The sequence below is a fragment of the Trematomus bernacchii genome, unplaced genomic scaffold (assembly GCF_902827165.1).
Source record: "Trematomus bernacchii unplaced genomic scaffold, fTreBer1.1, whole genome shotgun sequence".
Taxonomy (NCBI): domain Eukaryota; kingdom Metazoa; phylum Chordata; class Actinopteri; order Perciformes; family Nototheniidae; genus Trematomus; species Trematomus bernacchii.
This window is the reverse complement of record NW_022987720.1, coordinates 4,457,925-4,470,870: the sequence shown is the minus strand read 5'-3', so window position 1 is coordinate 4,470,870 and position 12,946 is coordinate 4,457,925. Positions and strand designations below refer to the sequence as shown.

Sequence of the window (12,946 nt, the reverse complement as noted above, 5' to 3'; positions counted from 1 at the left end):
GGGTCACTTATAGTGATGAACCAGTAGCCAACACATGGCTATAATCCTGCCAGAGGAAGCATAATGAGACAGGCCCCATCATAGGTCCAAGTATCTCCTTAATCAGACTGGCACTGTTGGAGTCCTGCCTTTTAAAGCTTTGTTTTCTATGTATATATTCTATTACAGCATCCCCATCAGGCCAATCAGATTAATGATTAAAATGTCAAATCATCCAAACAAAAGGCATCACCCCTCATCACAGTTAACATACAGAGTTAACAATACAACATTGAGGATATTGTTGTTTTTATCATTGCACTGCCTCAGGGTGGTCAGTATAATTTGTAAGCCAGCAGGTTTCATCAACATCAGTGAGACGGTGAGACAGTTATTGGTTTATACGTCTCCTTGACCTTTTACATCTCACCATTTTATAGCACTCTGCACAAACAAACTAAACCGCTTAAGAAATGGCATACAAGACATAACAAATATTTGGGAAAATCCAAGAGCAGGCAATGTTGTGGATGTCATATGTGGAGATGATCATAAAACTCCACAGAGGCACAATACAGTCTGCGTAAACTGCAAATAGACATGCAGGGTTCTGGACGTGAGGGCTTTTGTTTCAGCTGCTCGGCTAACCTGCTCTTCAGACGAGGGCCAGGTGTGGCAGTGTGCTCGACCCACTTTATCCCCGACCTGCAGACTCTACTCTGCATCACTTCAACACTTTACATCCACTCTGCTCGGCTATTGTCAGTCAACAGGGCTCTTGTCTTTCTCTCTCTGTGATGTCCATCATGATTCAGCTGCCTCCAATAATCTACAACATGTACACACGGTATATGCGCACAAGAGACAACATTTATCCCCGGCATACACTCTGGCACACAAATAGAGAGACCCGACATAGATGATACACTTCATTCCAATCAAGAAGACATGATGTCCGTAGTTTTGTTTTGTTAAAGGACATTACATTAAGTAGATTGTACTAGATGAGTCACATATCCTGTTTAGGCATAATAAAGCGAGAAGCACAGAAAATCCATTTATAAAGCCTCATTAAAACTGAATCGTTTTTGCACTTGCACTGGAAGTGATTAGGAGAGTCTATCAGTTCTACAATAGGTTGGATGATGATAGATAGGAGTAGATTTGAGATTATTAGCCACCATGAGAGAAGTAGAACATGTATGTAATGAAAGACAAAGGCAAACACAGAGGAGATGAGAAGGATAAGCATGGCTGGCTGTAGATTGTGTTATGTTATCATCCCTGATCTTGGACCCTTGTCTTTCAGGGGGAAAAGGTACAGTAGACGTAGTGTGACACCTCAAAGGAGCAGTCTGGTATGAAAAGATAGTTCAGCAAAGCATGTTACTTTGACACACGCTTTGTTGACATTTCCTTTAAAGCTGCACCACTCAATAGTTGAGATAAATATTACTAAACGTAATGTGAAAGGTGCCACTTGTAGTTACAAACTCATTTAAAGCCACATTGTGACGTATTGTCTTGTGTACTTTGGAGGACTTGTTGCATAAAACACATTTCATAAAAGCCTCATACCCAGGCTAATGGAGATGTCATCTGATAAAGGAGCCTGTGGGAGTTGATGTTTTTTCATAAAGCGTTTTTTTTAATTGTATAAAGTGTTGCTCTACCTTTTTAAACTATCAAAGACATAATTCAGCAAATGGCAGAGGCATGACAAACAGACCTTGCCGAAATGAGTGAGCACAACATGACTCCAAATCATTTTCTCAAAGCCTCTCTGAAGTTGGTTCAGCTTTAACCGAACACGTTTAGGACAGAAATAATTCTCACTGTAGGGAGGAATCATTTGAATGTCCTCAAAGAGCAAGCAGCAGCTACAGGTGAATATAATACATAATATGAACAGAATATAGGAAACTGAAATAAAGTCTCTATTCCAGGTTATCCTTAAAACAGCGTTATCGTCTTGAGAGTACAGCCACAAGACTTGTAGAGTGGCGTTTATTCCCATCAAGCTTAATGGGGCGTATTCATACTGTAAAGCTTCCTGGTACATAGAGTACTCCAAGTGACACAATTCTGACATTTTCTAAGAGTGTACACTCACAGTCAAGACTAAATTCCATATAATCATTTTTCACAAAGCACCTTAGCCATTAGAGAGCTCCTGAGGTGAACCACTATTATGAGTAGGGAGGAGGACTTTTAAGAGGCTTAAGAGCTTCTTAGGCAGAGGAGAAAAAATATATATCCTCCCATGCCTGCATCTTGGCTTGAGCTGTAACATTTGCATCTTAAAAAGGTTTTACGCTGTTCTCAGAGCTAACATTTGCTGATTCTGTTTGCTTCCATTGCAGTTTATCTGTTCGCTGTCTTACTGCAGATTAACACGCCAACCAAAGCTGCATTTTTTCTAGACTGGACAGAAATTGACGAAACCTGATTGATTCTTCCCCAATTAATATCAAACAGATTAAGTACTAACATGGTCAGCATGGTAAATAACCGGAGAGGAGAGAACAGAGTGTGCTACATAGAGTGCACATGATACTGTAAAATGGCCACAGACTCCTTGCCTGTTAATCAACCACAGAGAACAATGCATTGCTCCCAGGAGGGTGCTGCCTTATTATTACAGATCCACCAGCAGCATGTTCCTGTTAGGTAGCTGTGAACAGTGCCCGCAGCCAAAAAAAAAGGCTGTTTTTCCATTTATACATTTTTGTTTGTCGAGATCATTCATCTCGTCACCACAATCTTTGTTTTACTATAAGAATAAAAAATCCAGGCCCAAAAAAAGTACCCCTTTTTTGTTCTTTTGGAACCTCCTTAGAAAATAAATGTATTTGCAACTAATTGTAAAACCAATTACATAACACAAAGACACTTGATAGGAGTCAAATGTACCTTGCATCACACATCAGATAGACATTTGGCACAGTAATCACAATTGGACGTCGAGAGTGTACTCAATAAGACTAAGAAAAAGCTCTCTGCCTGCCAACAATTGAATGCGTACTCTGTCTGTTTTCGTAATGCTTTGTTGACATTTGCAGTGTCAAATACAGCTGATTCAGCTGCAGGTAAAACATTTATTTACTTTTTTTTTTATTTGTAAATTACGGCTCTAGCCTTTTGAAGATAGATGAAACACTCAAAACGCGCTGATTTCTTCCAAAAAGGCAGCAAAAGACGTTTTTGTTGCAGTCAAACACTCGAATAAGTGAAGTTGAAACACAGGCTTAATACATTTAATAAATAGACTCCTAAAAAAAGAATGGTTCATAAATTAGATTTTCTAATTTAAGAAGTGAATGTGATAAAGTATGTCTCTGAACTGACAGAAACGCACTGTATCTCTGAGAAATATCTAACATGGTGTGTCTTTCATTAAACTCCCCTGCAGTTAAACTGAGCATTACAGTAAATCTCAGAATCCTAACTGAATCTCCACCTACTCAGTAATATGAACACATTTCCATTTAATGGGTTTTTTTGTATCAGCTTTGAGAGATAGAAACACATCTACAATGTATTTTGTTATCACTCCTTCTCTTCCTGTTCCCCAGCACCCAGCCTAGTTTCTGAGAGGCAGCATTTGAACCCACCTACCCATTTGCCCGGCTGCTCGCTCTCTTGCAATTAGCGGCATTCATTTTCTCTCTCCTTCTAATGCTACTTGAATGGTGTTATTACTAAACATCATTTGCATAAGCTGCTTTTCCACATGTAACGCTCATTTCTGCCCCTGTTTTACACACACAGTTTTGGTCCGGGTCCCATTTTGAATGCTTGCCGCTTGTTTTTCTTTTATATTCCTGACAAAATGGACACTGAGACAGGAATGTGGATGTTCTGCCTCTGTAATGGCTTTGCACAAGTCATTAGCAGGGCATGACTGTGTCTTTTGAGACTGTGCTGAGGTGCAAAGAAAGCTGTGACCCGATATTTTGTGTGTCACATGCATTTTGGCTGTCCTATTCGGTTTTCTGTAACAAGGAGACCCAGGTTTTGCTCTGAGCTTTAATAAATGGAACGTTTAGGGCGCCAGAGAGAGAGAAAGGGGAGTTGTGGCGCAACACAGTTAGCTTTCTTTTTCCTGTCATCTCTAAGGCTTTCATCTCCTACCCATCTCAGGAAGGAGAGCGCGGAGGATGTGGAATCCTGCCTATTGACTTCGAGTAATTTGGCAAATAGCGGGGCGTGAGCAGAAAGAGATTCTGTCTTATCTCTGGCAACAGCACTGGCCAAAAGCGCCAAATAAATCTGTATCTTTTTCATCAAGAATGAAAGATGTACAAGGGGTTAAAACCGATGTTTTGTTTCTTGTAATTTATCTTTTAGAAATGATTTGCTATCTGACCTGCAAAGATATACTCAGGTTTATGAAAACTGCTTCAAGGACTTATTTGAATGCAGAAAATGATTTCCATTTAGTAACTTGATGGATATTTAAAGTTTAAAGGGGACCTATCATGCAAAATGCACTTTTGTACGTCTTTTATACATGAATATGTGTCCCCGGTGTTCCAGGGAACTCACCAAGTGTCAGAAAACACAACCCTCTCTATTTTCCTCCATACCCAAATCTCTAAAAAAGGGGCTGCAACGGATCTGATCAAAACTGATCCAGATTTGAACACTGTCCTGACGTCAGGACGGTGGCGCTACGGCTATTGGGCCAACTCTCCACCTATCAGGGGAATGTGGAGTTGGGCCACAGCCGGCCATTGCCGCTCGAAAGCGCTGGAGACGCTGTAGTACATATGCCAGGCCTGTAAGTGGCGCTGTAGTCTGCCACAAAAGCAGCGAAGAAGACTTCCCGTGCATGGTTACCATGGTTACCCTTCTGTTTATTCTCCGCTGTGGCTTTTTTTCTCCCTCCCCAAAGCGTTTGCTCCTCCTGCTGCTTTAATTCAATGCAATCCCTCCCCGTCGAGGCAAGCACTGTAATTCTCTCCGGTTAGTCCACCAGCAGATGACAAACACCCACCTCTCCGCCTCTTCCAAGGAACGAGGGGACCGTGCGGCAGAGTTTCAGTTAGGTTTTCTTTCGCCAGTCAAGATGTCCGTTAAAGTTTAAATCTTCCGGACAAAATTAGAAAAGTGCCGGTCAAAGGTCTTCTTTGTTATTTATTGAGCTTTAAAACAAATGAATAACGACTCTATATAATAATATAATAAAACACGGAGGACGGAGATCTATTTTTCTCCCCCTCTTCTGACTTGATCAGAGCGGCTCCCCTCTCCTGCAGGGGGGCGTGGTCAGCTGCAGCTCACAGAATCAGCCCCGTAGACAGCAAACAGCACATAGAGCGAAATGAGGCATGGCTAAAATGCATGATCTGTTTGGTATTTTGAAAACAGAAACGTATAAATATACCTTATATAGGTATGGCCCTACAATATATCATTTAAATATAGCATGATAGGTGTCCTTTAAGTTTAATTAATTTAAAATTCAAGACAGATTTAAAAATAGACGGATGATGGCATTCGTGCTTTAGATACTGCATGACTGTTTGGAGCCTGGAAGCACAGGCAGGTTTTTCTAATCATCTCCAGTTTTCCTCTTCCCCTTTCCAGGATTATCTTGAGATGTGCGTGGCATGATCCCCGACAATGTGCTCCACTCTCTTGCTAGGCTCACTCCCCAGAAACATATTCCTTGCGTTAGGCTTTCAGTGAGAACACAATAGTGACTGAATCATTACTTATGAATGTAAGGACTCGGAGAGAAAGTGATGCTGGGGTGAGCTGCGACTGAAACAAAAAAGCAGAAGAGAAATGTTGAGCGCCAAGCCTCCATCTTAACGTAATTCTCTCTGTGTGACATTATTCTGTCCTTTCGCACTAAAGCAATCTTTATGCAAGTTTAGTGAGAGTTTAGTGGGGCAGGAATCATGTGCAATATCATTTTTATTACCAGGGCAAGATTTACTGTACCACCAGAATAAAAGGCTTCGTGTGCTGCTTGCTCTCGTCACCATGGAGATATTGTTTGGGCTCATGATGGAGTCAGTGTGATCGTCTCACTGCAGATCTGTCATTCAGTCTGTCAGCATGGCTACAAACACAATGGTCCCTACTTGGGAAATATGGCTGACATCTGAAAAAATACTCCCGGAAACAACAGCAACAAAGATGGTAATTATGAGAAAAGGACACATTGTCTACACTCATGCAAAAGGGGCAGGGCTGCTTGCGTTACTCACACACATGTGAAAGTATATTCTAGTGGAAACATGATTGCATCTGTTTGGGTTTCACTAAGCAAGGAAACACAATGAGCAGCATCTGAATATTTATAACACGCCTCTGATGTTAATTGAAAGCAGCCACACATTGTCAAGGACATCTCTTTCCTTCCAATTGATGCCTAGTGTTCCCTAGTGCGAGGAGATGGGTGAACGACATTGGAGTGATCAGAAATAGCACACTGGCTTTGCATCTGGACATAGCTGTCACATCCTGATTTGCAGAAGCTGAAATGCTTTCTTCTTTGGACAGCTAATATTGGGCCTTGTGAATATGACATGCATACATAAAGAGAATAGTGAATAAAGCAGCAACACATTTAAACCATACAGCAACTGATTATTGCAGAAGAAGTTTTTTAATATTATTGCTTATTTCAGTTTTGCTATTATAAATCTTAACAACCTAAGGTTTGAGGCAGATTTAGTAATTTAGTAATAGTATGCACATAAACCCCCAGGTGGGTTCAGCATACAAAGGAAATGGCACATCGCAACCTGAATTTTGCAAGCTCACAAATAATTGAATGACGCATATATTAGACCTTTAAGGTCCAAGTCAAGCAAATGTAACCTGGCATGTCATCCCTGACTTAATCTCATGTGCAACTTCAACATTCACACATTTGCATTTATTTAAAAAAAGATTATTGCGAAGATGTACAAATTAAATGACATAAAGTATGTTATCTACAGTCTCTTGTTTAGGCTAGTTGTCAATTTGAAACAACATGCTATATTTTTTATAATATAGTTACATCTCGCAGTTGTAGATGGAGCTGCCATTTTGTGGTCCACGTTGTTCGCATGTGTGTACACTTGACACAATGCAGGACAAAATGTGACATTGTTACATGTTTTACATCCTTTTTCCCTCTTCTGAGGGAGATTCAAAACATGGATCACGAGTAGTTATATTATTTGCAATAAAGAGCAACCAAAATGCCAAAAAGGACTATGGCTAGATGTAGAAGAACGTAGGAGTCTTTGAGCAGCAGTGTTCCAACTAACCTTATGTAATGGTTTGGAAATAAATGTACCAACTAATAATAAGATCTTGAAATCTAACAGTCCCTGCTACGGCTGGAATTGGATGCAGAGCTTGTGGAGGGTTTTATTGGTGAATTAATGTCCCCTGGTAGTGAGAAGCAAAAAGGATTTTCTCCCAGCAGTGTTCCCTGTCAATACAGAGGAGACTGATCCCCCAACTCAAACTGGGGCATGATGAATTAGTCAAAAGCAACTTGGATGGGCTTTTAAAGGCTCCCCGGCTCACCCAGGGTCCTCTGTGTCACCTCAAGAGAGCCCTGCTGCTGCCGCCATCTAGCTCACCAGCCACCAGCACTCCTACTTTAACTCCACAGAGTCTCAGAAATAGAGAAATGTAGGAGAATGGGAGAGTAGGGAGGAAGGGATAAAGGCAGAGAGAGTTTTTGGAGCTGGAGCTTTAGAGTTGAGCTGAGGAGAGAAACCCCTTTATGAATATTCCTTCCTTTGCCAGAGCGGTTTCGAATTAATTAAGAATGCTGTGGGATCATCATAGAGATAAATGTAGAACACAAAACAAAAAATACCCCTAAGAGCTCCTGTTGTTTGAAATTAAAGAGAGCAGTGGTGGAAAACAGCTAAAACATTTAGTTAAGTACTTTTTTTTGTTAAGTTTAATTTACTTGAGTATTTAATGGTATTCTCTTTTAATATCTGCTCTTCTCTACTAGGTTTCTGAAGGAAATACTGTATGGTTACTTCACTTTATCTGGCAGCTGTCTTCAAATGTTCATCTTGCAACATATGATAAATTGTTACGCACTGTTTAAGCAAGGTTAGCTTATGAAGTGATTGATATAACATGTGTGTCAGTAGACATATCAATAACGTTGCACCTTTTACGGAGAAAATGAGCTCCAGGAGTACATGCTGCCATTGAAAACTATTCAAAACCCAGGATTTGATCTTTGAACCCTATGAAGTATGAAGGCTGTTAGATTTATTGAGTTGAGGCTGGTGGAAGCCCATAGTCACTTCTAGTTCGCACAAAAAACCTCTCTCAAAATCCATCTTGTTACAGCCATCTTCAAGAGAAACAACATGTATACATATCAATATTTCAAAAGATTTACATCAAATTTTCATTTTCAAATAGCCCAAGTTGCCCAAGAGATACATTTTCAATGTATCTCACTGAAAATGAGATACATTGAAAATAATCAAAAAGTAAAACAGTAATGGTAGTAAATGAAGTTTGTGTTTTAAATACTAATCCCAACATGATTTTAATTGTAATATTCATGTCATTCTAGTAATTAGACGGTTGACATTTCAAGATTCAAGATTCAAGATATTTATTGTCATATGCACAGTAAACAGACAGTTACACCGTACAATGGAAATCTTACTTTGCTAGTCCACCCTACGCAAGTAAAATACAGGAATATAAAAAATAAATAAATATGACCTGAGCTCGTCCAACAATCCAACATATATAATAAAATACAAAAATACAAAATTAAAAGTAGTGCAACAAGTCTATTGTGTCTATTGTGCATTCGAGTGGTTTTTCACAACAGATTAAAAGTTTTTCCATTACCTAACCTACCGAAACTTTTGTTTGAACAATCGCATACAGCAATTAGGAAACTCTTGACTTCCCTATCATCCTGTTCCTCTTTTTAAAGTAACTCTTCCTGTTCATCCTCCAGGGGAAACAGCGCATGTGATTAAATCTCTGCCCTGCCAATTAATTCATGGCTTCATAAATATACAAATGTGCTATCAAACTGGAACTAGATCATCCGGGAGCGTCGGGGGAGCTCTCAGTCTACTCACTGTTGTATACTACTCTATAAATGATCCAGCTGTTGGCATGCTGTGCGCCTCTAAACAATGCCACACATCATCACGTCTCAGTAAATCATCAGAATGCATTCAGCACATTATTAGGCATTTGGCGTCAAAGGAATAGCCTCCTGCTGACTTTACTTGCAGAGACAATTTATTTCTTTTATTTCTTTTGAGGATAAAAATGACATTCAAATGAGTTTAAACTGTCAGGATTGTTTTGTTGGTTTTACTAACTATGTCACATACATATTTCTACTTTAGCTGTAATTACCTTAATTAAGTCTCATAAGTAACATGCACAATGGTCTTTTATGATGGCTGAAAAAGTATCTTTCCTTATAATATCTTATGTTTTTTGGTGCCGGATCAGAATTACACTCAAATGAATAGAGTTTGTAACGGTGTTATGGGTCATTTTGAGAGGTTTTGTTATTAAAAAAAACCCGATTACAATGACAAATGACCTATTTTGCGTTTGAGGTATGAGGATTGTTTCTTAAATACAAGATCTCAAAGGCTTAGTGTTTGCATTTGTGATTATTCTTATCATTGCTAATAGCTATAATTCAGTATTTTGTCCTGTGTCACAAACTTCATCCTTCTTAAATTAAAAGTTAAAACAATTTAAAGTAATTATTTAAAAACTGTAACTGTATTTAAGGTATTCTCTGTTTGATGTTTCAACCCACAACCTTTTCTGTCTTCAGTAAATCTGATAAAGTAAAGCTGATAGGTTAGTTGAACAGCATTGACTCCTTAATCTTCTTTAACAGGTGTTTAATTCCCGTATGTCAGACTCAGGTTATGTAATATTGAGCCTTCCAGTATGTAGCCGTGAACACTGAGGTGACATTAAATCAGATTTTGTCCCACTAAGCGTCTCTCTGATGGCCGAGCGTTTTTGATGAGCTGTTTGGAGTTCTGCCAGAAGCCGCAATCCTGAGAGAGGAGAGCGAGAAGAGAGAACGTCATTTTACTTCATCATAAACTCTACTGCGAGAAACAGTCAAGCATGTCTTCAGTGCCTCGTGCATTATTCATGTGGAGTGTTGAGCAGCACTTCCCCCTCTTCTCTCTCTTTATCTAAAAACCCAATCTGTTTTCCACTGTTCTGTTAGAACAAACATGTTCCACACTGAATTGTATTGAACAGCTACCCTGTCAGGTAAAGTACATTTATGATAAACACATGGAAGACATATGCACACATCGATACAGGGGCGCGTGTTTGTGAATCCATCTGCACTCTACATGTTGTGAAGAGAGCAGGAGGGACAGAGACAGTATTCACTTGGAGCGAATTAAGAAAATGTGACTGGCACCAATGACATTCACGTGTTTCTGACTCTAAACTCAATTAGGAGAGAGACTCAGTTGATTTGTTCCTTTTAAATATACAGCAAATGTTTTAGGAACAGGCTGATATTCTTACACAAAGAATAGGACATTATTTCACGATCCCATATTGCGCTTTTTCTTCTTCTCACCATTATCACACACTGTTCTCATCTTTAACAGTAATTGTTGCACACAGTATACATGTATAATTCAATGGATTCTGGCCTTAGACTATACACACCTTTGCAAACTTAACACATTTCAGTCAGACAACTCACATGTTAATCATTGGTGCTCCAGTTGACTGCCTGAACTAGCTCGCAAGCTTCCCCCCATTAATGGATTCATACATCTTCTGCATAATCCCTTCAAATGTGGACATTTATATAAAATCTGTTATGTTTCCAATGCATTTGTTCTAAGACACAAGGATGTATTATCTTGCTTCCCACATGTCAACACATATTAAGCTGGCTCTGATAGTTGGAACTGTGAAGGACGAACAATTTCAAGCCAAATTCAGAGCGACATCACTATAAAAAGAAGAATGGATTTGCTTACCGTTTTTTCACTTGTAATAGTGAAATTAAATGGAGCGTTGTATTGGATATGGCTCTCATGTTTAAGTTTCTGGGTTTCCTTCAAAAACTTAAACTTGAAAGCCAAATTGATTTCTGCCTCTAAAGGCAAAGCCTGATACAGGTTGTTCATCGGTGCCCCAGCAAATTGTTTATTTGCTCTTCGAGTAATAACAGTGCCTTGCTACTTTTGGAAATAACTTTAGCTTTTTAAAGACTTGCTTCTTCAGTAGGAACAAATGGGACATGGTTGGGATGTGAGAAAGTATAAAAAGCCAGATTAATAGAAAGTAATTAATATAATTAATAGAAAAAACGCCAGCCTTGTCCACTTAATGTCTACTGTACCTCCCAGCTGGAGACATTTGAACAATTTCTGCATGACTTGGGCTCTAATTCCAGGATTGTTTTTAATACTAATATCCAATATGTGTAGAAATCAAAATGTTTTTTTTAGCTTGAGAAGATATATACAGTATACCAGCTGTATCACTTTGGTTTCAAAGTTTCCTCCTTCCAGGTGTTTGGCCGAATGTCTCCTTTTTTCTTGACTGATGGTAACTGTGGACATAAAGGTCAGAGACTGTCTCCTGCACACACACACACACACACACACACACACACACACACACACACACACACACACACACACACACACACACACACACACACACACACACACACACACACACACACACACACACACACACACACACACACACACACACACACACACACACACACACACACACACACACACACACACACACACACACACACACACACACACACACACACACACACACACACACACACACACGTCCTTATCCATCACCCAGAACATCCCATGTGTGCGAGGTAATTGGCTCGATGGTGAGTCATAGGTAATTGGTGGGTAGGAGTCAATAGCTCAGGTATTTCAAGGCAGTAGCCCGGAACCACTTTGGAGATGGAGAAACACAGAATAAAATACAGCTGAAAACCCCACATAGATTTAAAGAAAGAGCTGAGCTTAAAGTGGTGCTGTGTATCTCGAATTAGTTTTTCAGGGTCCCTCTCTCTGACACTGGCTAGCTGTGTGTCAAAATTGGCTTGGTAGGTTTCAAATTCTCGCACAAAGGGTCACACAAGTAAGCTGAAGGGATTTTGTAAAGCCTACAATTACTCTTGAGGCACTAATGGTGAGATTTCCATCCTCTTAAATTGAGGATTGCTGGGTTGGACTTCAGATAAGCCTGCAAACAGTGCTGCCAAGTTAATTTAACATCCTACAAGAATAGATGCTGTAGTCTAGCTACCTGTTGTTGAAGATCAATATTTATATTAAAGCAACAACCTAGAGTTTGGGTTTGTGCACAGATGTTTTTATGTCATTAGGTCTGCTGCTGTTATAAAAGCGTTGACATGAGTCTCCCTGTGAACAAAGACACACCAACATGCGACTCACAGCTGCTCTCCTTCAGTAATTCCTTTTACATTGATGTTACTGCTGCTTTAATCGCTGCTCTGTGTATTCAAATCGTTTTTTGCGTGGTTCTGTTTTTATGCTTTACTTCCTCCGTACTCCAAACACTCTTTTAGATGTGGAAATGACAATGAATCAACTGATTATTAAGGTTTGTGGTCACTCACATTGTTTGCTCTCTTTCCCTATCAGCTAAGCATCAGATCACTATTCAAATGTACAATGCAAGCACTGTACATAAGTTTAATAGCCAAACAGCTGACTATTTGTGAGTTAAGCTTTCAAAAATGTTTCACAAGGAACTACGGTCTGTCTGCTAAAAGCAAAACATTCATTCAGTAACAGCTGTAATCCAGAGTTCAGTTTGAAGACAAAACCTGTACTGCCATGTCCCGCTAAGAAAAAGACAATAAATCATGTTGGAATGGAGAATCTATCATTCAAAGTCAAGTTTGACACCTGGTTTGTTTATGTGTATCAGT

At 39.5% G+C, this 12,946-nt stretch overlaps 1 protein-coding gene across 2 annotated transcripts in view; it reads left to right on the top strand.

Moving 5' to 3' along the window:
- Positions 1-12,946, top strand: part of LOC117492338 (metabotropic glutamate receptor 1-like) — a 31,672-nt gene that overhangs the window by 7,074 nt on the left and 11,652 nt on the right. The window lies entirely within an intron of this gene.